Below are 27,598 nucleotides of genomic sequence, written 5' to 3'. Positions count from 1 at the left end.
CTCTTGCTAAATCAAGCTGTGCTGAAGCTGGCCAGGCTGTTTGCTGTTTGCTGCAAGGAGGCAAATTGCTAGGAGGCAGAGGCCGAAGGGTGGGGCTGCCAGGTAGGTGGAGCTTTGGTAAGATTCATTGTAGAAGACACATAGGCATTTCCACCTACTTTTGTAGGGGGGCATCTTATACACCAAAAATACGGTAATTTAAGATCAACTGTTATAGCTGTGCTTTTCTTTGTTGGGGATCATGAAGTTGATGGTACAGTAGGGCAAATTGGAGTCATTTTGAATGTTCTCCAGGTAGGATAGATGCTGTTTTTTGAATCCAAATATCCCAGGGATCTGTACATATAAACAGAATACATCCATTATTGTCTGATTCAGTGAGTTGCCAAGGGGGGCTATCTAGTTGAGATTTGGCCATTTGGCCAATAGCCATTTCCAAAACACTCCCAAAGAAGAGACTTCCTAGTCCAATTAGTTGATGTTTCCAGGGTCACAGAGAGAACAGTTGAGTTTCCCCGTTTCCGCCATGGATACAATGTTTTCAAATGGTCTTTAAATGTTTTGTAGTTTTGTAATTTACATTTTTAAGAGCCATCTATTACTGTGCAGTATATTCAAGGAGAGAACTGCTTATTGGTTCTTTGTGTGCATAAAAAGGAGTTGAAATTAGGAACAAAGTAAGTCTGTCTTCCATTAAAGTCCCATCAGCACTATATTGCATATCGTTTGCTTTTTTGATTATTTTTTTAAAGTTGTGTGCTTCCTGTTTCTAGTGTTTTGTTTAAAGCTCACAATAGTGAGAGTATGCCTGTAGAAAATTGTATCTCCTTGGCAACAAGACATTTTCCCCTAGGAATGCTAACTTTAGTGTAGATGAACAAGAAATCCAGCAGATTTTCAACTATTCTAACTTTTCCTGCTTTGTTGCAAAAAAGCTTATGTGGACAGTCAAACTATGATATGACATTGTTTTATTGTATTACCAAAAACATAGATACGCAAGTTTGGAAATTATATATTGAAATTTGAGAATTTGATTATTCACTGTAATTGAGTAACTTTGGTGTTAAAATGTTGGACTCCGAGTTGGTTATGATTAGACACACTGAAATCAACAGAAAATATATAAATTCTACCACATTCAATGGGTTTAAATATTTACTAAATCATAATATTTTTCTTTTATGTAGTTTGATGTGTAAATGACAATAATTCACCATATTAAAACGTGAAGCAGGTTGAAGACACTTTTTTTCAAGCAAGTGTACTAAACAAGTTCAGCTGGAGCTCTTTTGCAGAATTACTAATTTAAGGATGGACTATAAATATTTTTCCAAGATGGCAGACCTCACCAAGCTCCTTAATTTTTCTCAGCTGCAGAAATCTTTCACTTCAAATAGATGAGGCATAAATCCAGGATAAACACTCCAATCTTGGCTCCCATGCTTTCATTTCATTGTTACATGTTACTCTTCTTTTTTCTTCCTGCTTCCCCGTATTGGATGTGGACATCTTTTTAACCTTTTGTATGGATGACTGATTGGAGAAAAACTCATATTTTTTTAAAGGGACCATTCAGCAGATGGGGTTTTTTTAGATGTTAAGCATAAAACGTATCAGGAAAGACTTCATGAACTCCATCTGTAGAGTCTGGAGGACAGAAGGAAAAGGGGGGACATGATGGAAACATTTAAATATGTTAAAGGGTTAAATAAGGTCCAGGAGGGAAGTGTTTTTAATAGGAAAGTGAACACAAGAACAAGGGGGCACAATCTGAAGTTAGTTGGGGGAAAGATCAAAAGCAACATGAGAAAATATTATTTTACTGAAAGAGTAGTAGATCCTTGGAACAAACTTCCAGCAGACGTGGTAGATCAATCCACAGTCACTGAATTTAAACATGCCTGGGATAAACATATATCCATCCTAAGATAAAATACAGAAAATAGTATAAGAGCAGACTAGATGGACCATGAGGTCTTTTTCGGCCGTCAGACTTCAATGTTTCTATGTTCTATTTGATGACAATAAAAAAGCCATTTATTTAGCATATTAAAATATCGATGATCCTCCAACATCTTGGATTAACCTTTCCACAGTTTTGCCTAGTGCACCAATTGCAACCCAACTTAGATCAGGTAGCTCTTCTCACAGTCACTCATGCCCCTGTCACCCCATGGTTAGATTACTGTAACGTGTTCTACATGGGACTACTCCTGAAGAGTGTTTGGAGACTACAGTTGGTCTAAAATGCAGCTGCGCAAGTTGTTGTGTGTGCATCTAGGTACACCAACATCACACCCATCCTCTACGAACTGCACTGGCACTACATTGGTCTCCAGATGCACTGGAGACCACTTCAGTCCACTGCACTCCAGATGCATCTGGAGACCACTGCATTGGTCTCTAGATGTAATTCAAGGTGTTGGTCATTACCTTTAAAGCCCAAATGGCTAAAGGCTAGACTATCTTCAAGACCAACTTCTGCCACATAGCTACCAGAGATTGGTAAGGGCCCAGAGAGTTGCTCTTCTCCAGGTCTCATCAGCTAAACAGTGGCGGCTGGCAGGTCCATGGGGGAGGGCCTTCTCTGTGGCTGCCCTGGCTCTCTCGAACCAGTTACCTTCTGAGGTCCAGACTATCCCCATCCTATTGGCCTTCTGGAAATGTTAAGGCTGAGAGGGAGGAGAAGACTTGGCTAAACTTTGGAAGAACTTTGCCCAAGACTTCTTGTATATACAAGAACAACCTACCAGCGGACGTTGTGAACTCCAACATTCTGGACATTTTTAAGAAAAGATTGAACTGCCACTTGACTGGTGTACTATAGGGTTCCTGCTTGGGCAGGGGGTTGAACTCGATGGCCTTTATGGTCTCTTTCAACTCTAACAATAAATAAATAAATACAGCGGCTAGACTAGACCTCTCCCAATGATAAGTTTGGCAGTGACTGAGAATCGAGCGGGTAGAACAAATGAGCAGTGATTGGTTCAGCGGTGTGGCCAACCAGCAGTTGCTACTGGTTTGGTGACCCAGGCCAAATTACCACTACTGGTTCATCCAAACCAGCACGAACCAGTAGCAACCTACCACAGGAATAAATGTACAGAATTACACTACTAACCTGCTTTGGAATTTGGATTCATCCCTGTTCCAAGATCCCATCATAGATGTTTTACTTGGAATGTCCAAATAGCTACAAGGCTGTTCATATCAGATCATTAATATTTCTTTACTTTCCCACACAAAGAAAATTACCATTTTAATCATTTTTTTCTGCATTTGAGAAATGTACTTCTCTGTGAAGTGTACATCTTTCCATGCATTTTATCTGAAGTACATATTCTTGTACACAGTTTGACCTACATAATCCATTTTGGTATCCGGTGTTTTTTTTTAAAAAAGTTGAAAACTGTGTTACAAAATGACACTACGGAAATCTATTCAGTGAAGGATAAAAATACACAAACACTTCTTTGCTTGTGCCCGCCATCTATTTGCAAGTGTAATATGTCCAGTATGCAAATAACATGGTCTGTTCAGCAAGTAGTCAAGTTGAGAAAGGTGGAGAGACTTCCACGATCTCTGAAAAGCTCAGGTGCATTATGATTACCTCTATATGGAAAATGGCAACAATTTTGTAATAATGTGCTTTATTAAATAACATAAGATTGTGATATGCATAGAAACATAGAAACATAGAAGACTGATGGCAGAAAAAGACCTCATGGTCCATCTAGTCTGCCCTTATACTATTTCCTGTATTTCATCTTACAATGGATATATGTTTATCCCAGGCATGTTTAAATTCAGTTACTATGGATTTACCAACCACGTCTGCTGGAAGTTTGTTCCAAGGATCTACTACTCTTTCAGTGAAATAATATTTTCTCACGTTGCTTTTGATCTTTCCCCCAACTAACTTCAGATTGTGTCCCCTTGTTCTTGTGTTCACTTTCCTATTAAAAACACTTCCCTCCTGAACCTTATTTAACCCCTTAACATATTTAAATGTTTCGATCATGTCCCCCCTTTTCCTTCTGTCCTCCAGACTATACAGATTGAGTTCATGAAGTCTTTCCTGATACGTTTTATGCTTAAGACCTTCCACCATTCTTGTAGCCCGTCTTTGGACCCGTTCAATTTTGTCAATATCTTTTTGTAGGTGAGGTCTCCAGAACTGAACACAGTATTCCAAATGTGGTCTCACCAGCGCTCTATATAAGGAGATCACAATCTCCCTCTTCCTGCTTGTTATACCTCTAGCTATGCAGCCAAGCATCCTGCTTGCTTTTCCTACTGCCCGACCACACTGCTCACCCATTTTGAGACTGTCAGAAATCACTACCACTAAATCCTTCTCTTCTGAAGTTTTTGCTAACACAGAACTGCCAATGCAATGCCAATCCAATGCACAGTTAAGACACATACGTGACAGAAATTCTTTCTTTACAGCAGCCCACATTTTAATATACATGGTAAACTACATCACGAGACTCCTGTGTTGTGTTGATCATCCCATAATTTTAAAAAAGCTGAAGGGATTTGCAGTTGCTGTTATTTAAAATGGAAGAATGGCTACAATGGTTATTCTGCCACTGATACAATCACTGGCTAGAAAGAAATTGCGGAAATATATTTATTACAAGTGATTCAATTGCATCTCACTTAAAGCTTTCCTATAAGTTTTCTCCAAAAAACTTACACAATCAGAGGTGGTGTAATGGCTAAAAAGTCCCAGCAGAATTTCTCCTATTTCACTGGGTTAACTTCAGCCACTCATTAATTCAGTTCAACCTCCTCAACAGTTAGATTAAAATTAAAAGATACCCCCTCGAGTCTAGAGAAAGCGGTTAAAACAAATTTAAAATAATAACCTTGCATTCATACACCTCTGTGCATCAGGCAAATTCCAACTTGTTCATTTTAATTCAGAAGACTGATACAAAATAAAACATTTAAATTGGAATCACTCGACTCCAATTTCCCCCGTTTAGCAAAATTATTATTATTTTTTTCTACAGGGCAGAAATGTTCAGATTCATTTGAACACTTCTGATTCAAGTTGCTGATTCAGTTTGAAAAGCAGAATCAGTTTGAAGATTCAGTCAAATTGCCTTGGAATCCAATCTTCAAATCAAATGTTTGCACAGTCTTATTAACTGGTTATGCAGACTCTACTCGAGGTTTGAGAGAGACCCACTTCTTAGCTTTTTAGCTTTTTAGCTTTTAGCTGCTGAATGCTTATTGTGCTACTAGTATAATAGTATAATAAAGAGTTCTGTGGACTAATCTACCTTTTTTTCCCCTAATGGTGCAATCCATGAGAACTCCTGGCTTCTTAGCTCTGCATTAAATGAATAACAGAGGGCAAAGAAAAAAGTTAGGGATGTTATCCTCCAGTCCTCTGCTCGCAACAGAATACCTTATTCCACCAGACTTGAAATTTTGGGTTTAGATAGCCTAGAACTTTGTTGCCTTTGATCTGACCTAAATGTAGCTCATAAAATCATCTACAACCTGTCAATGATTTCTTCAGCTTCAACCACAACAATAGGTGAGCTCACAATAGATTCTAAACTGTAAACTGCTTCAAACCCAACTGCAGAAAATATGACTTCAGCAACAGAGTGATCAATGACTGTGACTGTGGTTTCTTCCCCAAACCCAAAAACCTTCAACCTTAGACTATAGTTGTCTCATCCCATTCCTAAGAAATCTGTAAGGGGCGTGCAAAAGTGCACCATTGCACCTACTGTCCCTGTCCTACTGTCCTGTTGCCTAATTTACCTATTGCTTTGCTATTGTTGCCTATTACTTTGCTACTGTTTATGTTTATACCAATACCTACTATCTTTTAAAAAAAAAATATTATTCATTTGTCCAATACACAAAAACATAGGAAGAAAAATAGACATGTGATAATATAAAAGAGGGTGAAAGTGAACTTAGAGGAGAGGATATATGAAAGGAAGAGAATATATAAGATAGGTGAAAGAAAGGAAAGACAAACATCTTGTACGTGTTTGACAAAAAACAACAACAAACAAATCCTAGTGTTAAATCATGACATGGGAGGGAAATCTTGTTGAGATTATGGTATGTCTTTGAAATGTGAGATTTTATTGTTAATCCTCGGTGGTCTCTGAACTCTAAAACAGACCGATCCAACCCACAATTAACTGCTTGTGCCAATCAGTCTGATTGCTGTTTGCTGCAAGGAAGCAAATTGCTGGGAGGCAGAGACAGATTTTTTTTTCTTGTATTCCTCCCCAAAATCTAGGTGTGCCTTCGACTTTGGAGTGTCTTATATTCCCAAAAAGAATTACAGTACTCACATTTTAGTTCCTGCCAGATTTGTGTGCATTTAAGTCAATAATTTTGTATCCGTGTAGCTAAATTTATGTTTTCCTTTTAAAAAAGAGATTATTTTACTTTAATTCCTTTGCTATCTTCCATTCCTTCTCTTTAATTTATAACACCTATTTACACCTAATTCACACACTAAATTTCCAGACGCTCCCATGTCTTGAAAAGCTGAAATGAAGTGGAGTTTTTATGTATCTGAAGGTAAATAAACTATGATTTGCATTACTGGAATATGAAAAGATAGCCATTTTTGTTGAGATAGGAATTGTACAAGCTGGACATCACACGATGCATTCTTATCATTATAAGAATGGCATCTGTAAATCAGTGGATGGTGTATAGGGGCCTCAGTGTGAAATTCTAAAGACCCAGAATTCTTTGAAAACATGCCTATTATTTCTGTGTTGAACAAGGAAAGATTAGGAAAGGATTAGAGGGGATTCTTGGAGTCGAGCAGACATGCTTCTTTTTTTCCCCATCCAAACATTCCCCCAGGAGTTAGTTCATTTCTCACTAAGACTATGGATCATTGAAGAACAGGCATTAAAACCTACAGAAATATAAACTAGCTTTAATTTGATGAAATTGTCCATGGAAATTTATAAGGGACATATAGTGTGCCTCCCTCCTCAGACTAATTTTCTATAGCCTGCTTTGTCCCAGCAAATAGGATTAAAACAACTGCAACTTTGCAATTTTGCTCAATATTTTGGGATTGCCCCTACCTTCCATGTGACATTAGACATGTTATATTGCGGCATGGGTTTGGAAGAATTATTTTTTAAAAGATGCCGTCATAGGAAGAAGGAGGAGGAGGGGGAGGGGAGGGGGAGGGGTCAAGGAAGAAGAAAGAAGGGGAAGGAGGAGGAGGAGGAGGAGAGGGGGGTCAAGGAAGAAGAAAGAAGGGGGAGGAGGAGGAGGAGAGGGGGGGGTCAAGGAAGAAGAAAGAAGGGGAAGGAGGAGGAGGAGGAGAGGGGGGGTCGAGGAAGAAGAAAGAAGGGGAAGGAGGAGGAGGAGGAGAGGGGGGGTCAAGGAAGAAGAAAGAAGGGGAAGGAGGAGGAGGAGGAAGAAGAGGAAGAGGAGGAAGAGGAGGAGGAGGAGGAAGAAGAGGAGGAGGAGGAGGAAGAGGAGGAGGAGGAAGAGAAGGAAGAGGAGGAGGAGGAGGAGGAGGAGGAGGAGGAAGAAGAAGAAGAAGAAGAAGAAGAAGAAGAAGAAGAAGAAGAAGAAGAAGAAGAAGAAGAAGCAGCAGCAGCTATCTAACTATGGGGGTCCTCCGAATTGCACAGAATCTTAGCTAGAGGTTCTAGCTAAGATTCAAAGATAATCACATTTCCTTAAAAGGGTCTTGGAAGTGGGAGTCAATGAAGACTTAATGGATCTTTGTTAATCCAGTGACTTTATTGAGGCCAGGTGATTTAGTAAATTGCAGCAGCTTTTAATGCTGCCCAAGCAGAGTCTTGAATAATCCTAGCTTTATTTCACCTCTCTTATACCTTTCTGTCTTTTTCTGTTCTAATTTCAGGCAATGGGGTTCATAAAAAATGAATGGTACAAGGTCCTGGGATAGTGTGAGGGGCCTGAATATGGAGCTAGGCATAGCAGCTGCATTCTTGAGCTTTTAGAAGCTGCATTGTTGCACAGCTTCAAGAGGGAATTTCTCTCAAAAGATTGCCAAAACCAAACACCCCCCTCAAAGCTTTGGATGCTGCAGTCATCACTTAGGGAAAACCAATGCAGCTCTGTTAATAGCCTAGCACCAAATAAATGTATTACTTTAGGAGGGGGGAGAAAAGAGACCACATCTATTTTATTAAATAGAAAACAAGAATTAAACTGACTGATGCAGAGTGGATGAAAATGTTGGACCTGTCCTTTTAATCTTCGTAAATGCTGTTCTTTCATCCTCTTTTCACGTTCATCTTCTGCTGCATTATCGAAACTGCAGATTTTCTTCTGTTTCCCTTAATAAAGAGTGGCTAATTTTAAATCGGATTGATTTCATCGCATTAGTTTTTCAAAGGGGAAAAAAACATGTTTGAGAAATTGTTCCTTTAGAATGTCTAGCAGCCCCAGAATGTAACTGTCCTTACCACAAAACACCAATTCCCTTCTGAATTTATGAACAGCAACATATGCTGAATTAATTGTAAAGTAAAGTGATTTTATATTAGAACAAACGGCTTCCAACAGCATTAGCTTTGCAACCCAACTGTCTCATAACCCATTAGGTATAGTTTTCTCCTGCTGATGAAGGGTTGTATAATTTTTTTTTTGAGTAAATATGAAATATGTAAGGTTTTCCTGTTGTTTTATTTTGTTTGCTTATATCTTCTTTGAGCAATATGTGGGCAAAGGCTTGGTATTTGCTGGGAGGAAAAGTAGCATCAAACATTATAGTACTTGAAGACTTATTGTATTTTTCAGAGTATAAGACACACTTTAGTTTTGGGGGAGGAAGATAGAAAAAAGAATCTGCTTACTAGGTATTCATCTGGCTAGTGTCCTTAGCCAGTACATTATTTTATCCCCTGGTTAGGGCTTTAAAAAAAATATTCAGAGAGAGTAACAATGAAAGAGATTGCAAGCCAGTAAGAGCTGGGAACGCCATTAGCACCTGGAAAGGAAAAAATGGAGCAAATAGAGCAATGGAAAAAACCCTTAGGGCTTGGAAAACATTCTTTGCAGAGAGTAAAAATGAAAGAGCTTGCAAGCTGGTAAGAGCTGGGAATATTGTTAGGGCTGGAAAGAAACTTATTCGGAGCAAGTTAAAGCAATGAAAAAAATCCTACAAAGACTTGGAGCTTGGAAAACATTTTTCACAGAGAGAAACAAGGTAAGAGCTGGAAAGATCATTAGCAGCTACTTAGGGCTGGGGGGGGGGAGCTACACCCAGAGTATAAAATGCACCCAAATTATCAGCCTCTTTTAGGGAAGAAAAAGGTGTGTCTTATTGTTCTGTCTGGGTTCCCCCAGACCTCAACACCAACTGGAAAAAACAGCCAGACACTCTGGTAAAAGCCAAAAGTATTTTATAGCTGGAAAAAATAAACACAGAGGAAAACCTGTTCTTCCCAACAGACAGGCTATAATACGTTACAGCAGAGTCCTGATGTCCAGACAATACAGCAAGCTTCTTGCTGGCACCCCCCCCCCCCAAGGTTTCAATAGTCAAAGGCACAAACCAGGATTCCAAGACGCCAAAGTTCACAGCCAGGTCCCAAGACTCTCAAAGATAAAACTCCACAAGCCAGGAAGGGTGGGTCTGCCTTTTAGCCTTTCCAAAGAGCACCACACCCAAACCCAGCTGTTGCCTCTTTAATGCTGAAAGTACTTAGCCAATTGATTCCTTCTCTGAGTAGCTCTTCTCTGTCGCAGATCAATTATGGCTTGTGCATTTTCCTCTAAGGAATCCAGGCTGCTTGCTGGGGAGAGCTCCCTCTGGTGGAACTCTGGCTGTCCTCCCTCTTCTTCAGCCTGGGATTCCTCCTCCTCGTCTGCCTGCACCTCCTGTTCCTCAGCCTCTCCCTCTGAGCTGGAAACCGACAGAAGATCAGCCGTTCCCTGAGGGGCCTCAGATGGAACCACAACACTTATACTCCGAATAATACAGTACTTCCAGAAACTCTGAATGCCCCAATACTGGAGGTTTGAGGACCACCATTTGTCTCAAATGGTAGGGAGTTTTCTGTTTGATCGGAGGGTTGGATGTTGCTGTTGATGTTCAACTCTGTTATTTTATTCTAAAAGTCATTTGCAATCTCTGAAATAGAAGGATCATTGAACCCAGGAATGTCAAGATATGTTGTAGTTTCAGAAGTCACATGTCTTGGTATTTAGATTGCCCCTTCATATAGTCTATTTATTTATTTTATTTATTTATTAGATTTGTATGCCGCCCCTCTCCGTAGGCTATATCCGTGATGGCGAATCTATGGCACGGGTGCCACAAATAGCACACAAAGCCATATCTGCTGCCACATGAGCCCTAGCCCTAGCTCAGCTCCAGTGTCCATCTGTGTGCTGGCCAGCTGATTTTTGGCTCACATAGAGGTTCTGGAAGGGCATTTTTGGCTTCCAGAGAGCCTCTGACGGGATGGGGAAGTGCGTTTTTTCCCTCCCCTGGCTCCAGGAAAGCCTTTGGAGCCTGGGGAGCCTGGGGAGCCTGGCCCACCAAAAGTTGGGAAACAGGTCGTTTCTGGCCTCCAGAGGGCCTCCAGGGGTAGGGGGAAGCTGTTTTCGCCCTTCCAAGGTATTGAATTGTGGGTGTGGGCACTCATGCTTGTGCAATAGAGTCTGAATGCTTTTGCAACACCCAAGGGAAAAAAAGGTTCACTATCACTGGTCTATATGGTCCTGTAATTTAATTTGATGAAGACCATCTCCAAACCTTTCTCTCCCATACTGAAATTGTGTTGTATTGCTATTGTAATTTCCTGCATTGTAAATGCCTGTTGATTTTCTGAATCAATCAAATCTCAGTCACTTAACATTGCCTTGACAAGAGCAAAGTACTTTCTGCTTGCGTAAGCATGCATACAAGCTCCAAACAATGCTCATTTGTTAAGAAGGTTGCAATTAATGCAATTATGATTGAAACTCCAAGATTACCTCTTGCCAGATGGTGCTGTCTTGATATACGATCAGAGCACCATTCATGCTGGCTGGTCCAACATTAATGCATCATGTAAGCCATAATCCTGCCGACCATTACTATGTTAATGCAACACTTAGCATCATTCTCTTGATTCATTGATACAGCAAGAGCTACCAGGAACCTATTAGGAAAAGTATTTCATCGCAAATTTTAAAAATAGTATTTTTCATTAGAGAGAAAATTTTGGCATCGCAGTAAAAATATCTAATAATAAATCTGCAGCACCAGACTAAATGCTATGATTAAAGGACATTACTTTGGAGATGCTTCTAAAATTATGTTCAAATCTTCCTCTCCTTGGATCTTAGAATTTGAAATCACCCCATTGTGTTTCAAAACCAGAAATGTGAAACTAGTTTAACTCCTTCCCTCCAACTTTCTGGGTGTTTTAAACTCGATCACAGCTTTTCATTTCATTCATTCATATATATTTTTCATCGTTTACCAGTCTTAGTCCATTCTAAGTTTTACAATATAGATCTGGCAATATTGAAATATAGCGATTTGGCAAAATAGGAAAAGAAATAAAGATTATTATTATTATTATTATTATTATTATTATTATTATTATTATTATTATTATTTATTAGATTTGTATTCCGACCCTCTCCATGCACACTAAAATAAAATAAAATAAATTACACTGCTCCAAATTTAGGATCAATTTTAGAAATTCCCCAAGAAGTTACTGTAAAAGGGTAGAGAGAAATATTAAGTCATGGAACAAGACAAAAAGGAAATCAGGATATCCAATAACCTTGGCATTTCTTTAGTTTCAGCATCTTCTGTGTTGCAAAAAGTATAAATGGAACATGATTTGTAAAATTGTCCAGTAAATTAAATGCTTAATAAAACAAGTAGCCCAATAAAGTTGATTATATGGTCTCATGCATATTACAACATCTGTTTTCTGACTCACCGATTAACCCAGATTTTAAAAAGAAAGTCTGAAATCTCATGAAATTACCAAAATGAATCTATGAGTCAGTTTTGTTTTAAAAGACGCCATGAGATTTGTTATGGAAACAGAGGCCTGGAAAATTTTGTTTGCTTTCTATCCTAGTTTTTTGTTTTGTTTTTTCGGTATAATATTTTTTAATTTTTTCTCCACCATGAAATAAAAGAATATATAGTTAAAAACACAACAACAATGCTTAAAATCAATCATGTACAAACTTTTCTCATTACTCGCTCCATGGAGGGTCTTATCTCTCCCCGTATAAAATTTTCTGTTAATTTTATACATTATTAGCAATTCTTAAAATTCTAACTGTTTTGTTTTTAATATTGACACCCTGATATTACACAAAAGGATACAATAGGCATGTTGATTCTCGGTAGACGAGAATCAACATGCATGTTGATTGACAGCAGTGTTTCAGGTGGGAGTTTCTCTCTGCTGTTGACAAGCATGACAACCAGTGGTGGGTTGCTCCTGGTTCAGCCTGGTTCTATGAACAGGTAGCAGCATCAATGGGAAGCTCCGCCCACCCTCCTGGGATGCTTCTGAGCATGTGCAAAAGCATTGCGTGCAAACCAGTAGCAATGGGTTTTAGAACCCATTATCCAATCAGGGGTTTTCCCCCATTATCTCAAGCTGTAAATTAACCAAATGGCTGAGTGTACACAATGTAACACACACACACACAAACACACAAATAAAATTAAGATTACATTTGGCCAAACTCAATAGCTACTAGACCGTCAAGTAATTTTGTTAAATATGTTGTATGAACATAACCAAAAAGACGGCTTTGTAGGAAGAAACTTAATAATAGCAATAATATTGTAAAGTTCATAGGAGACTAACATTGTAAATCATTGCTAACCAGGTCACTGACAGTTCTCTTGCTAACCTTTGAAAAAACCTGATTGACTACCAAGAAGGTTAATGTTCCTGCTGAGAGAGCATTCCATAACATTAGGAGATATGGTTTTGTGAAGGGTAAGCACATCTTTCTCTATTAGGATAGTGCTAAGTGTTCACTTAGTCTCTCTTTTGGGGATAGGATTGCTTTAGGGGTTCACCACATTGTGTTATTGCTCGGAATAGATCAATCTTTGGTTTGTTTGTTTGTTTGTTTCTTATTCGGATCAGTGCTAATGAAGACATAGGGAGTCTTCTAAAATATGAGTGGAGATCAAGATCACTCATTGCCAACCAGTTTAACAATATACTTCCAGAAAATGAAGTTGGTTACCATCTGATAAGACTACCTGATAATGAAAGATCCAACAGCACAAGGCAACTACAGTTCAATTAGCACCGGACAACTTTCGAATTCCCAATTGGTGTTGTCACTGATGTGTTATTCTGTTATTATAGCAATAGCACTTAGACTTTATATACCGCTTCACAGTGCTTTTACAGCCTTCTCTAAGGTCAGGTGCGCAGAACCAATAGAGAAATTTTGGTCAGTTACGCAGAACCGGTAGAAACATTTTGATTTTTTTTCTTTTTTCCCCTTCTGGGCTCTGGGTATGTTTTTCCTATCACAGTAAATGAGGTTGAACGTGTATAATTTTAGAAGAGCTTTGCATGCATGTGTGTACATACACTTTATATAGTAGATAATGTATATTTTACATTATGTATGTAATACATATGTACACATATGGCATATATACATAGAATTAAATAGTATATTTTGGATGTTCAGCAATAGTAAGGGAAATTTTATCTCTTTGAGATGAAGAGAGGCCAGGCACCCTAACCCTAATCCTTGACATGAGTGACGTCATGTTGGCCACCTTTAAGCCAGTCACATGACCTTTAAGCCACCTCCGATCACATGATCATCAAGTCACTTTCACCTGGTCACATGGTTGGCAAGCCACACCCACAAAATAAGCCATGCCCACAGTGTGGTAGTAACATTTTTCCCACCCTTTCACTGTACTGTAAGGCAATGATTTTCAACCTTTTTTGGGCCGCGGCACATTTTTTACATTTACGAAACCCTGGGGCACATTGATCGGGGGGAGGGTGGGGGCTAAAAAAAGTTTGGACAAAAAATTCTCTCTCTCTCTTCCACCCTTTCGCTCTATTTCTGTTTCCCTTGCTCTTTCTCTCCCTTCCTTCTTTCTCTCTCCATCCCTCTTTCTTTCTCTTCCGTCCTTCCTCTCTTTTTTGCTCTCTTTCTCTCCCTCTCCCTCCCTCCTTCTATGTCTTTCTCTCTCTCTCCTTCCCTCCCTCTCTTTCTCTATTGCTTTCTTTCTCTCTTTCTCTCTCTCTTGCTTTCTTTCTCTTGTTCTCTTTCTCTCTCTCTTTCTCTCTCTCTCTTGTTCTCTTTCTCTCTCTCGCTCTTTCTGTCTCTTGCTTTCCTTCTCTCTCTCTCTCTCTTGCTTTCTTTCTCTTTTGCTTTCTTTCTCTCTCTGAGCTTCGCGGCACACCTGACCATGTCAAACGGCACACTAGTGTGCCATGGCACACTGGTTGAAAAACACTGCTCTAAGGGAACAAATCACACATAGATACCATTTTGTAAGGGCATCCAGAGTGCACATTCCATGATTTGCAAGCAACTTTTATTTAGAAATAATCTGCCTCTAAATTTCTCATTTAACCTGGTCTAAAAAAAAAATAACCTCTTGCTTGTTTCACCCCTCCCAATTTTTTTTTAATTTTGCAGCTGCCTTTTTTGTTGATTAGATTCCGTAAGTGTGAAAGCATTGCTCAGGAGCTTCAATACAAAGAGATTTTGGTGCGATATCACTTTGATGTTGTTTTGCATTGGTTCTTTATTGGCTAAGTTTATTCTAGCAGTTAAAACTTTTTTCTTCTGTATCTCAGTTGCAATGCATACTATACATTGCAGTTGGTCCAATTTAAAGGGACACTCTTACATTGGCATTGAAAATATGTTCATCAATTCATTTAGTATGTAAGTATGGTAATTTATGATCAAAAGAAGAGCCACATGGGATGCAGAGTCATAAGTGTAAATAATTCTGTATTTTCCATCACCCAAAGTTCCTTAAACAGCAGGGTTAAGCAATAATGTTTGTTATGATTATGTTTCCATTAACCACCCACAGATGTTCCCAGATAGGTTTTTATATACAGTATATATAAACGTTTTTATATCAAGTCATATTTTTATATATGACTTGATTGTTGACAGAGATCAGCCAGGAAGCATAATAACAGTTCATCCATCCACCCCCCCCCAAAGAAAAACCCTCCGCAACCTCTACATTCCAATGTTATTTACAATATTTTCAGCCCTGCAGTGAAAAGAATTACACAAGAAGTGAATTTGCTTGGGCAGGGTCACTCTAATTGATACAGATGCAATAGCATAATGCACTACATACATTAAATTATTGTGAGACTAGTCTAGACTGGACTGGACTGGACTGGACTGGACTGGACTGGACTGGACTAGAATAGAATAGAATAGAATAGAATAGAATAGAATAGAATAGAATTCTTTATTGGCCAAGTGTGATTGGACACACAAGGAATTTGTCTTAGGGTGTATATGCTTTCAGTGTACATAAGGAGAATAAAGTACATTCATCAAGAATAAAAAGATAGCACACTTAGTGATAGTCAAGGTTACTAATAAGCTATCAAATCATACTAGGAAACAAATAAAAACAAAATAATGGAAAGATACAAGCAACATGGTTATAGTAATAAGTGGGAAGAGATTTCTTTATGATTTGATTTGATTTGATTTGATTGTTGCCCCTCTCTGTAGACTCCGTAGACTGAGAAGATGAGAAGAATAATAGTAATATAGTCTTAGTAAATTATTTGACAGTATTGTGGGAATTAATTGTTAAGTAGAGTGATGTCATTTGGGGGAAAACTGTCCTTGTGTCTAGTTGTGTAATTAAGTTAAGTTAGTTGTGTCTACCTTAACTAACAATTGGAAAAAATAAAAAAAAACCTAATCAATAAACAAGGGGTTGAAATTCTTCTGAAAAGTATTAAATTTATTACAGCATTGACTGAAATGTATACCACTATATGACTGGAAATTAAATTCATGGGGTGTTTGTTTCTCAGAAGTTACGGTTTACAATAACAGTTAAAATGACACTACAGAACACACACACCCTTTCCCCCCAATACAGACAATACAGGCAGTTCACCATCACTGTCTTATATGTTGGTCTCCTGATTGGAAGTTCCCCTGATAGCTTCATTCTCAAGGATCATCCATGGTTGGAATCCTTAGCACCTCTGCAGAATTGGAAATTTTGAAATTGGTTTGAAGTTGTTGAATATTACTTTAGCAGATTGTTAAAAATCATTAGCTCTAATTATGTCTGTCACTTTCATCTGATTGGGTCTTACCTGACTTTCAGAAACAGGTTGACCCGTTGTCATAAAATTCTGACCAAACTACCCTATGGATCTTTTTCTTAAGCCAGCTTTCCTCGGGGGTGAAGAATCTCCTGTTATGCACCGACCTACTCAAAAAAGATGTACCGTATTTTTTTTTTAGTATAAGATGAACCATTTTCCTCCCTAAAAGAGGCTGATAATTTGGGTGCATCTTATACTCTGAAGGCAGCTTTCTTTCTCCAGCCCTAACTAGGTGCTAACAATCTTCCCAGCTCTTATCTTGCAGGTTCTTTCATTGTTATTGTCTGCTATGAATGTTTTCCAAGCCCTAAGTCTTTGCAGGTTTTTTTAATTGCTCTAACTTGCTCTACATGTTTCTTTCCAGCCCTAACCAGATGCTAACAATGTTCTCAGCTTTTACGGCTTGCAAGGTCTTTCATTGTTACTCTCTGTGAATAATGTTTTCAAAGCCCTGTTTTTGTAGGGTTTTTTCAATTGTTCTACTTTCTCTGAAATTTATCTTTCCAGCCCTAACCAGGTGTTAACAATTTTCCCAGTTCTTATCAGCTGGTAAGACCTTTCATTGTTACTCTCTGCTAAGAATGTTTTCCGAGCCCCAAATCTTTGAAGGTTGTTTTTCATTGCTCTAACTTGCTCCACATGTTTCTTTCCAGACCTAACCAGGTTCTAACAATGTCCCCGGCTCTTATTGGCTTGCAAGCTCTTTCATTGTTAATCTCTCCAAATAAGGTTTTTAAAGCCCTAACCAGGGGATAAAATAATGTGCTGAAATTGACCAGACTAAGGATGCTAGCCAGATAAATACCTGGTAAGCAGATTCTTTTCCCTATTTTCCTCCCCCAAAACTAAGGTGTATCTTATATTCCAGTGTGTCTTATACTCTGAAAAATACGGTAATTGAAAACTTCCCATCCATTCTTTTAGGGAAAGTAGACCTCAGGATCAATGCTTTTGTTTTTATTGTTCTGCTCCTAACTTCCCTCTTGCAAATAATATGTAAAAGAATTAAGACAGCATCATCAACTTTCTGTTCATGTCCTCAGCATTTTGTTGGTTTTTTGCATATTATAATGAAGATGGGCAATGGAAAACAGCAGGTAATCTTTATTTGGTGCAATGGAGGTCAGTAATTAATCTTGCTCTAAAACTGTCCTCATTCTAAGGCGTTGAGCTCACACATTAATGCAGGCTTCATAAAAAAAGGGGAACAGGACAATAGTTCGACAGTTAAAGCTTTTCTAACGATTGGCACCAAAGCAACATTCAGGATTAGATTCTTTGCTAATTGCTGCCTGCTCTAGCTATTCAATGCTTCCCTTCCTTTTCATTTTTGTTCTTTTCTTTTCTCCCCCCTGCTTCTTCTATCTGCAAATATTTATAGACAACCAGTGCTGTTTTCAAGAAGTTTCTAAAACACTTGATACCTGTTAATTTCAACTGAGAACAGATTAAAACCTCCAAGGCTGCCTCTCTGAATTTTAAAAAGGGTACTTTATTGTTCAAATGTCAGACACTGGCCAATAAAAGTGAATGGGGAAGTGTCTTGTGTGAAAACCACTATTTTCCCTTGTTCCCAGTAATTATACCACGGTTACATAAATGTAGCTATCCTATTGTACATGACCCAGGCAGGTAGCCAACATCTGGCTAGTTACATCAAAGCAATATGTGAGATATAACAGTCCCCCATTTCTTTCTGTTCTTTAGAAGGACACGACCGCATGTCAGTAGCAGGCTACGTGTTTTGAATGCAGAAATTCTTTGGTTCAATTTCCAGGCATTTCCAGTTAAAAGGATAATAATGAAGGAAGAACTGAACAGTGGTAGGAAGAGTGGGCATGATGGAGAAATTATCCAATTTAGTGCTAGGCATTTATGTTCCTTTGCCATCTTAGACTTGAATTGAATTGAATATTTTATTTGGCCATGTGTGATTGGATGCCAAAGCTGTTATGTAGACTAAGAGAATAATGATAATCATCACCATAATAATACTGTTAAGAGGGTGGAGTAAGAAAGTTAATAAGGACAAATAATAATATACTAAGGCACACCTTTTTCCTCCCTAAAAGAGGCTTAAAATTCAGGTGAATTTTATAGTCTGGATATAGCTTTTTTTGAAGCTCCCCCCCAGCCCTAACTAGTTGCTAACAATCTTCCCAGCTCTTTCGTTTTTACTCTCTGCAAAGAATGTTTTCCAAGCCCCAAGTCTTTGCAGGGATTTTTCATTGCTCTAATGTGCTCTGAATAAGTTTATTTCCAGTCCTAACCAGGTGCTAACAATGTTCCCAGCTCTTACCCACTTGCAAGCTCTTTTATTGTTACTCTCTGTGAAGAATGTTTTCAAAACCCTGTCTTTACAGGGTTTTTTGTTGGCTTGTTTCATTGCTTTAACTTGCTCCAAATGTTTCTTTCCAGCCCTAACTAGGTGCTAAGAATGTTCGCAGTTGGTACAAACTCTTTCATTGTTACTCTTTGCAAAGAATGTTTTTCAAGCCCTAAGTCTTTGCAGAGTTTTTTTTTTCATTGCTCTACTTGCTCCAAAAGTTTCTTTCCAGTCCTAACCAGATGATAACAATGTTCCCAGATTGTACAAGCTCTTTCATTGCTCTACTTGCTCCGAATGTTCAATCTCCTCCAGTCCTAACCTAATGCTTTTCCCAGCTCTTACTGGCTTGCAAGCTCTTTCATTGTTACTCGCTCCAAATAAGGTTTTTTAAAGCCCTAAGCAGGGGATAAAATAATGTGCTGAAGGTGACCAAACTAAGGATGCTAGCCAGATGAATATCTGGTAAACAGATTCTTTTCCCCTTTTTCCTCCCCAAAAACTAAGGTGTGTCTTACACTCTGGTGCATCTTATATTCCAAAAAATATGGTAGGTATTAGAAAGTACTTTGAGAATAAGGTTCAGCAGAGTGATGGCATGAGTGGAAAATACTGTCCCTGTGTTTAATTGTTTTGGCCTGCAATTCCCTGTAGGAGTTAAAACTGTTTATATCTATAATGTGAGGGGTCCGCAGATATCTTCTCAGCTGTCCTTCTGACCCATGCAATATACTTTATTTATTTATTTATTATTAGAGTTGAAAGGGACCTTACAGGTCATCGAATTCAACCCCCTGCCCGAGCAGGAAATCCTGCATCACCCCAGCCAAATGGCAGTCCAATCTCCTCTTGAAAGTGTCCAAAGTTGGGGAGTCCACAACCTATGCTGGCAGGCCGTTCCACTGGTTGATCGCTCTCACTGTCAGGAAATTCTTTCTTATCTCCAGGTTGAATCTTTCCTGGGTCAGTTTCCAACCGTTGTTTCTCGTACGGCCCTCTGGTGCCCTGGAAAACAGTGTGTCCCCCTCCTCTCTGTGGCAACCCCTCAAGTAGAAACATAGAAACATAGAAGTCTGACGGCAGAAAATGACCTCATGGTCCATCTAGTCTGCCCTTATACTATTTTCTGTATTTTATCTTAGGATGGATATACGTTTATCCCAGGCATGTTTAAATTCAGTTACTGTGGATTTATCTACCACGTCTGCTGGAAGTTTGTTCCAAGGATCAAGTACCTGTATACAGCTATCATGTCCCCCTAGCCCTTCTTTTTACTAGACTATCCATGCCCAGTTCCAGCAACCTTTCCTCGTATGACCTGGTCTCTAGTCCCTTTATCATTTTAGTTGCTCTTTTCTGCACTCTCTCTAGAGTCTCTATATCTTTTTTGAAGTGTGGTGACCAGAACTGGATGCAATACTCCAGGTGCGGATATGTACTGTACATGTCTTCAATGAAAGGCAGGTTGTTTGCAATTATTTGATCACTGATTCTACATCAGAAAGCATTTTGTCCACAGCTGAAAAAGAATATGTTAAAAATACATGCCTGTTCTGTTAGAATTAGAATAATTTTAAATAATCTATATCCTCATATTTGTGTATTGGGACTGTGAAACACATCAGATCAAAAAGCAAAATTATGTTTCCAAGCACAGAGGTTGCTCATGTTGTATCAGTTGGCAATACCTTAAAACAAAGCTAAGTGATTTCCAAGAATCACTTACCTGCCCTTTGAAGCTAGACTGTAATTCCCGAAAAAGTCAGATTTGGTTTAAAGGCTGTCAATAACTATTACGTATGCGTCAGCATAGTCTGAAATACTTTACCCCTCTTCTTTTAAATTAAAGCACTGCATATTCACCCAAGGGAGGGCATGGGTAGCATCAGTTGAACAAGTGATATGGGTGAAGATTAGATAATGACAAGCTGGGAAGAGGCAAGATGTTAAAGACAAAGCTCATTAGATCAATGCTTCTCAACCTTGGCTGCTTGAAGATGTGTGGGCTTCAACTCCCAGAATTCAGAATGCTAGAATGGCTGGTAGAGGAAGTCTGGGAGTTGAAGTCCACACATCTTCACACAAGTCCACACAAGGTTGACAAACACTTAGACATTGCAGGATTCTTGGTCATATAAAAGCTTTGCAAAGTTCAACTGTAGGGCAAAGGCCTTCATTCCTGAAACATCCACGTCATATATGTTAATGTCAAGATACTGATTAAAGATACTTCACTTTCCAAAATTTAATGGTCAAGCACCCTGACCTTTTCTTAACTCCCCCCACAACCCCCACCCCCAATGAAATGTGTTCTCTTAGGAGTGGTGCTTAACTGCTTCTTCTTATTTTTAATGTTAGGGATGAAGTCAATTGTTTTTCTCTTTAACTAAGATTTCCAGTTTGAAAAAGCAGGGCAAGTTTTTTTTTACTGCTTTTAACTAAATGTTTTACAAAATGTTAAATCTTTATGGTTTTGTATTATAATAAGCCATATTGAGCATCCTATGAACAAAAATATAGGATGCATAATGTATAAATGAGTGAATAAGATGCTTGAGATTCTACAGTATATTTATAATATTGGGAGGAGGCTAATTTTCAGGTTTCAACACAAGTGTCAAATTTTGAATACTGCATTTGGTTGTGGGGCTACACTAGACTTGAAGTTTTATAAGGCTATATATATCCAAATTGTCTCATGTGTCAATTAATAGGTTGGCACAATATCAAGTAAAAGATATGTGATACCTTGCTCAATAGTAGTAACTGTTAGAGGGAACTTGGTGTCCTAGGGGACAACCGTTTAAATATGAACCAGCTGTGTGCAGCAGCTGCCAAAAAAGCCAACACAGTTCTAGGCTGCATAAATAGAGGAATAGAAGATCACATGATGTGCTAATATCACTTTATAATGCCTTGATAAAGCCATACTTGGAATACTGTATTCAGTTTTTGTTGCCACAATGTAAAAAGGGTGTTGAGATTCTAGAAAGAGTGCAGAGAAGAGCAACAAAGATGATTAGGGGACTGGAGGCTAAAACATATGAAGAATGGTTGCAGGAACTGGGTATGTCAATTTTAATGAAAAGATGAACTATGGGTGATATGATGGCAATGTTTCAATATCTCAGAGGTTGCCACAAAGAAGAGGGAGTCAAACTGTTATCCAAAGCTCCTGAGGGTAGAAGGAGAAGCAATGGGTGGAAACTAATAAAGGAGAGAAGCAACTTCGAACTAAGGAGAAATTTCTTAACCCTTAGAACAATTAATCAGTGGAACAACTTGCCTCCAGAAGCTGTGAAGTTCCAACACTGGAAGTTTTAAAGAAGATGTTGGATAACCATTTGTCTGAAGTGGTGTAGGGTTTCCTGCCTGGGTGGGGGAAGAGTAGAAGACTTCCAAGGTCCCTTCCAACTCTGTTATTCTATTCTATTCTATTAGGTGATCATTTAGCATATAGCATAAATCAATCCATCATAAGAGAGAAAAAGAGAGCATAGTATAATTTGACAACAATTTTCTTCTAAAAATTCAGGTTAGGTTTTAATATGTTTGAGTTCCATCACGTATGATTGTTTTTTATATTAAGGATTTTAAATTGTTTTAATTATTGTATTTGTATTGTTTTGCTGTTGTGAGCCGCTCCGAGTCTTCGGAGAGGGGAGGCATACAAATCAATCAATCAATCAAACAAAAAATCAAACAAACAAACAAACAATCAATCAATCAATCAATCAATCAAACAAACAAACAAACAAACATACAAACATACAAACAATCAATCAATCAACCAACCAATCAATCAAACAAACAAAATGATAGAGATGAAACCAACACAGATCAGTTTCTTCACCTTATAAAAATGAACAATAACACTATATTTTACGTAAAAGTCTGAGCTTACCAGTTCTAAATGTACCTTGGTGATTTGAGTGACCAAATTGGTGTGCCTTGGTGATTTGGTTGTGAATTGAGAAGATGGTTTGTAAAGCACAATTTACAACTTTGGAGGTAAAGTGAGTTTTGATTTAGCCTGACATTTGTTTCAGCTCATCATGTGGAAGAATTTCATCCTAGTAATTTATTCACATCTATTAGATGTAAAGGGTGTAGATTGTAAAGAAGCATTGCAATATCTCTTACTAGCTGGCAAGTATTATTGTGGATATATGCCTTTTCCCCCCTGCTTAAAAATATAGAAAATCAATCTTGTATGAAACAGAAGGTACATCCAAATCTGTGCAGGTTTGTTGGAAAATCTTCTTGTGACTATATCTGTTGTAAACTAACACAATACCCAGAGGACAGCTGGGAGAAAATCTGCTAAAACGATGGGGTACATATTGATTGAAAGACAGAAGGCAGTTTAATATAATTCTGTTGCCTTATAAAAAAAGAAAGGAAAGTGAGGAAAAAGTGTTCATGTGGTTGACCTTCTCCCATGAAAGATACAATCGTCAATAATTTTCTTATATTAGACCAAGTGTGTGTTGCACCAATTGTTCTCCAAAATGCCAGATGACGGAAACAGGTTTGCCAAATTGGGAAGAAATGAAACTGAAGGATAAGGTTGCTTTGCTAGAGAAACAGCAGAAATTCAAGCCACCTCAAATATTCTTGTTCATCCATTCAAAATATTCTCCACTTCCTCTAAAGGAAAATCATAGCTGATCACCTAAAATAATATTTAAATTGTGTGTGTCTACATGAAATAATAATCAAATTACAATACAATATGGAGGAATAAGACTCCGTATGTTGGGAGAATTTGAGCATTCTCCCGAATCCCACTTGGTGTTTCTTTGCTGTCTTCTACCATCTTTCATTTAATTAAGGAGCTTGAACACAAATGCAATAATTAGTCCAGTCCAACACTGATAAAAAGGTTTGTTTTCAGGCCACCACAAAAGCTAATTTTAGAGGAAAGAAAGCTATACAGTGGAACCCCGACATAAGAGCTGCTCTACTTAAGAGCAACTCGAGATAAGAGCTGGCAGGGGAGAGATATTTTTGTTCTACTTACAAGCCCAAATTCGAGATACAAGCGCCAAGGAGCTGTCTCCTGAAGCCAAACGCTAACTTCCGCGTTCGGCTTCAGGAGACAGCTGCGAAGCGGCGTGCGTGTTTTAAAAGGTTGCAGCCAGCCTGGGGGGCTCGGGGGGGGGCTTGCAGCTTTCTTTCTTGCTCTTTTTCTTTCTCTCTTTTACCTTCCCTTCTATTTCTTCTTTTCTTTCTCCTTCCCACCTTCTTCCCTCCCTCCCTCCCTTCACTCATTCCTCTCTTACTCTCCCCTTTCATAAGTTTCCTTGCTTCCTTCCTCTGTTCCTGTCCCTTCCCCCTTTCTTTCTTTCTTTCTTGCTTTCTTTCTTGCTCTTTTTCTTTCTCTCTTTTACCTTCCCTTCCTCTATTTCTTCTTTTCTTTCTCCTTCCCACCTTCTTCCCTCCCTCCCTCCCTTCACTCATTCCTCTCTTACTCTCCCCTTTCATAAGTTTCCTTGCTTCCTTCCTCTGTTCCTGTCCCTTCCCTCTTTCCTTCCTTCCTTCCCACCCTCCATCCATTCATTCACCCATTCCTCTCTTGATCGCTTAAAGCCGGTCCCTGGTGCAAAAAGGGTTGGGGACCTCTGTCCTACAGGATTGGGTGGCAGAGAAGTTGAACATATGTAAATTTAAAAGTTTAAGAAAGTTTACAAGTTAAGTGAAAGAAACTTCATTATTCATTTATATGTACATGTACATTTCTTCATTAAAAACATGTCTTTCTGCATAATTTAGACTAACTTTGTGAGTTTTTTGAGGGCTGGAACCAATTAAAATTATTTACATTAATTCCTATGGGGAAAAGTCGTTCGAGATAAGAGCTGCTCGACTTAAGAGCCCAGGTCCGGAACGAATTAAACTCGTATCTCGAGGTACCACTGTATAACAGAATGCATACAATCAAGTTATGCCCAAAACTTAAACTGGGGTGTGATTCACAGGAATGTTTGGTTCACATCTTTTAACACTCAAGTGACAAAATCTCAGGTGGTCAAACAGCATGCCACATTATTCTGAAAAAGATAATTTAAAATTCCTCCACTAATTTAAAAAGCATTTTCCACATGCAAAATGAATGCTTTCTTTTCTCAGCACTGACATTTTTGGGGGGAGTGGTGGTGTTAACTTAATTGTTGTGAAAATTAGATTCTACTTAAACTACCTGATGTATTCACAAATATAGTCCAATTTCTGTTTGTCAATAAACATTTTTGTAGACTTTTGAGGTTGCTGCTTCTCTTGGGGGTTAGTTACAAAATGATGTATGAGTAGGTTTTCTTGAAAAGTGACCAAAAGTTAGGTTTATTGACTGGAAACTCCTTATGGACATTTTGTTGTAAAAACTGAACTGGTGTTTTATGGATTTGGTGATTCCAAAGTGTATGGAAGAAAAGAATAGAATAGAATTCTTTATTGGCCAAGTGTGATTGGACACACAATGAATTTGTCTTTGGTGCATATGCATAAAAAGAAAAGATACATTTGTCAAGAATCATGAGATACAACACTGAATGATTGTCATAGGATACAAAGAAGCAACCAAAAAAACCCATAGCTGCTCCTGGTAAGGACTGATATGCATCTTTTAGTGTTGTGTGCAGTGGTCTAAAGTATTCTTGCCTCTGGTGGGAAACAATATTAATATAAATTGTAAGGATACAAGAAATAAGTCACAGTTCATAAGTGGGAGGAGATGGGTGGTAGGAATGATGAGAAGACTAATAGTAATAGTAATGCAGTCTTAGTGAATAGTTTGACAGGATTGAGGGAATTATTTTTTTAGCAGAGTGATGATGTTTGGGGGAAAAACGTTTCTTGTGTCTAGTTGTCTTGGTGTGCATCATTTTGAAGGTAGGAGTTGAAACAGTTTATGTCCAAGTTATGAGGGGTTAGTAAATATTTTCATGGTCCTCTTTTTGACTCTTGCAGTATACAGGTCCTCAATAGAAGGCAGATTGGCAATAATTGTTTTTTCTCAGCTTTTCAGAGTAGCTTCTTTTTTTGCTGCTGCTGCTGTGATCTCCCTTGTTAATAATTTTTTGCCCTGATAGTACAGCATTCTATCACCTTTTCTGTAAGCTTCCTCTTTGGAAAGATGTAACTACTTACGTTTAGCAGTGAATCAAGGTTTATTGTTACTGTATATTCACAAGTTCCTGGTTAGTACACATAGGTCTTCATAGAAACTGACATATGATATTAGAGTATCTATGAGTCCATTCAGCCTGCAGAAGTATCTTCAAAAATATTCCAGTCCCTGCAGTCTGTAGCTTTGACTTTGCCACTTCAGTCCAAATCCACACTGACTTAATTGTTGGTTTTGTGGCTTTAAATCTTTAAATCCTAAGGCAGGTACATGCAATGATCAGAGTGGCCCACAGCTGCTCCTAGTAAGGACTGATAAGCATTTTTTAGTGCTGTGTGCAGTGGTCTAAAGTATTCTTGCCTCTGGTGGGACAATTGACATGCTGAAAATATTTTGGAAGCTCTTTCCGTAAGTTGCCTTTGTTAAAAGGACATTAGGATATAACCTTAAAAATAATAAAATATACATGTACCAAGAAAGGAGAATATTTGTAGCTCAGGGTTGAAATGAGAAGTGCTGACTTAAGTTTGTTTTCTTGCAAATGTTTTATTACATATATTTTCATACATTTCATAGTAAATATAACTGCTGCTAAGATCAGAAGTTCATTTATTACTTTTCTTTTTATACGTTTGAAATACTGTGTTCAGTTCTGGAGACCTCACCTACAAAAAGATATTGATAAAATTGAATGAGTCCAAAGACGGGCTACAAGAATGGTGGAAGGTCTTAAGCACAAAACTTATCACGAAAGACTTCATGAACTCAATCTGTATAGTCTGGAGGACAGAAGAGAAAGAGGGGAGATGATTAAAATATATGTTAAAGGATTAAATAAGGTTTAGGGGGGAAGTGTTTTTAACAGGAAAATGAACCCAAGAACAAGGGGGCACAATCTGAGGTTAGTTGGGGAAAAGATCAGAAGCAATGTGAGAAAATATTATTTGACTGAAAGATGCTTGGAATAAACTTCCAGCAGACATGGTTAGTAAATCCACAGTAACTGAATTTAGACATGCCTGGGATAAACATATATCCAGCCTAAGATAAAATACAGGAAATCGTATAAGGGCAGACTAGACGGACTGTGAGGTCTTTTTCTGCCGTCAATCTTCTATATTTCTCTGTGGAATTCATTTTTTTCATTCCCAAATCCCCATAATTTTAACCTTAGACTGTCTACTGTTGACCTCACCCCATTCCTAAGAGGTCTGTTACTGTATACATGCTTGACAAAATAAAAAAAATAAATGCATTTATTTATGTTGCTTTATTCCCACTTTCCTACTACTTTTATTCCTTTCCTTCAGTGCAAAATCTCCTTTCCTTCAGTTCAAAATCTGCATTACTGTACTTTTATTTTGATGAAAACCTTTTTAATAGAAAGAAATACATCTTAAAGATAGAAAGGACAGCGTCCAGAAGTTGGTTGATGCAAAACATGGCAGGTAGAGATAACAAGGTGCCTATACCAAAGCATTCCTTTAAAATGGAAGCACTAGGTTTGAATTCACCTCCTGGTGGCCACAGGTGCATCCATTCACTAATCCTAGCAATAATATCTCTTGCACTGTGTTTAGGATCATCTCTCTTTCACCAGATGGTTACTGTTGAGTACTATCACATTATTTAAGTTATTGTATTTTATATTTTAACCATTGGGAGCTAGGCTAGTACTTAGTTGAATAGAAAGTTGAGAGAATAATAAATGAGTAAAATTTCCAAATGTGAGAATTCCATTTTTCTTCAGTTCATGAAGACTTGCAATATTCTTCTTTTTTTTCTGTTTTGGCATCAGGTGTG

At 38.2% G+C, this 27,598-nt stretch overlaps 1 long non-coding RNA gene across 2 annotated transcripts in view; it reads left to right on the top strand.

Annotated features, from left to right (window-relative positions):
• The window catches only part of LOC139172524 (uncharacterized), a 535,209-nt gene that overhangs the window by 172,242 nt on the left and 335,369 nt on the right, over positions 1 to 27,598 (top strand). The window contains exon 1 of one of the 2 annotated variants that reach the window (XR_011559884.1): positions 26,134 to 26,203. The exons of the other annotated variant lie outside the window; for it this stretch is intronic. This is a non-coding gene — a long non-coding RNA (uncharacterized lncRNA). Of the gene's footprint in view, positions 1 to 26,133; positions 26,204 to 27,598 lie in introns of those variants that run through there. 2 annotated transcript variants of the gene reach the window in all.

This window comes from Erythrolamprus reginae, chromosome 9, assembly GCF_031021105.1.
Source record: "Erythrolamprus reginae isolate rEryReg1 chromosome 9, rEryReg1.hap1, whole genome shotgun sequence".
Taxonomy (NCBI): domain Eukaryota; kingdom Metazoa; phylum Chordata; class Lepidosauria; order Squamata; family Dipsadidae; genus Erythrolamprus; species Erythrolamprus reginae.
Note: the sequence above shows the minus strand (reverse complement) of the source record. Positions and strands in the feature narration are given on the sequence as shown.